We start from the raw sequence: 1,269 nt of genomic DNA on the forward strand, positions 1-1,269 counted from the left end.
ACCCCTCCACTTACCTGGGAGTTTACCTGGTCAACTCGGTTCATTAGACCGGATTGGAGGCTTAGGTGCCCTCTTCAAACCAGTTAGGAGTTGTCTCGTGATTTTAGGACAAATACAAGGATTGATGTGTTTATCTTTTATTGCATGCTTGACTGATCAAGTACTAGTGTATGCAAGGTAGTCGTTCTAGAGTACGAAACCTATTACCTTTTGACCCTGAAATAGAACGAACCCTTACGAACATTCGAGCTAAGATTAAAACATTAGGATCATCCCCACCTCTTAAGATGGCTGAAGAACAACCCAAACTCCTGAGGGAGTACTTTACTCCCACTATTTACACTTCCCCATCTTGCATTCGATTACCTGAAGTAGCAGCTGTACAATATGAAATAAAGTCTAGTGTGATCCAAATGCTCCCATCTTTTTATGGGCTCACCAACGAAGACCCATATAAACACGTAGATGAATTCCTTGAGATTTGCACCACTATCAAGATTCAGAACTTCACTGATGATGCTCTGAAACTTAGATTATTTCCCTTCTCCCTTAAAGACAGAGCCAAGCAATGGCTGAATTCTTTAGAAACCGATTCGATTCGTTCCAGGGATCAAATGCAACAAGAATTTCTTAAAAAATACTTTTCCATAGGAAGAATGAACCAGTTTAGACGTGCCATCACAAGCTTCTTCCAAACTGAGGGAGAAGAATTTCATGAAACCTGGGACAGATTTCGGGACCTAATCCGTAAATGCCCTCATCATTAAATACCTAAGTGGCAGCTAGTGCAATGTTTCTATGACGGATTGACTGAACGAAACCGTCAGATGATCGATGCTGCATGCGGGGTGTTGCCCAGAGATGGTCACCCAAGAGGGGGGTGAATTGGGTGTCTTAAAAACTTTTTGACTATTTAAAAGTAAAACACATAAATATAAGAGCTAAAGCAAGAATAAAGCTATGAAGATAACCAATCGCAAACACAGGCTTTTATAGTGGTTCGGAGCCTCCACTGCTCCTACATCCACTCCCCAAAGCACCTTTGGGAATTTCCACTATAATCCACGATTACAGTACGGTAGTTTTGCGAGTTCACTACCCAACTCGTTGTTTTACACCGGGCTCACAACAAACCCTAAAACCCCCAATTTAACCTAGGCTTGGGACGCCTTTTCCTTGTTCCAAGTCCCTTGACTGGAACAAGCACAATGTTAGAAGAGTTTTACAAACAATTGGAAAGCTCTAAATAAGCAAATATGACAATGATAA

The 1,269-nt window shown here is 41.4% G+C and overlaps 1 non-coding gene across 1 annotated transcript; it reads right to left on the reverse strand.

Annotated features, from left to right (window-relative positions):
- Nucleotides 1-663: 663 nt before the first annotated feature.
- On the reverse strand, nt 664-769 carry LOC120107045 (small nucleolar RNA R71). Its single transcript, XR_005509011.1, has one exon. It is a non-coding gene; the product is annotated as a small nucleolar RNA R71 (small nucleolar RNA).
- Between the last annotated feature and the right edge of the window lie 500 nt (nt 770-1,269).

This window comes from Phoenix dactylifera, chromosome 15 (genome assembly GCF_051530095.1).
Source record: "Phoenix dactylifera cultivar Ajwa chromosome 15, Ajwa_hap1_PhDact_Kaust_v1.1, whole genome shotgun sequence".
In the NCBI taxonomy this organism is placed as follows: Eukaryota; Viridiplantae; Streptophyta; class Magnoliopsida; order Arecales; family Arecaceae; genus Phoenix; species Phoenix dactylifera.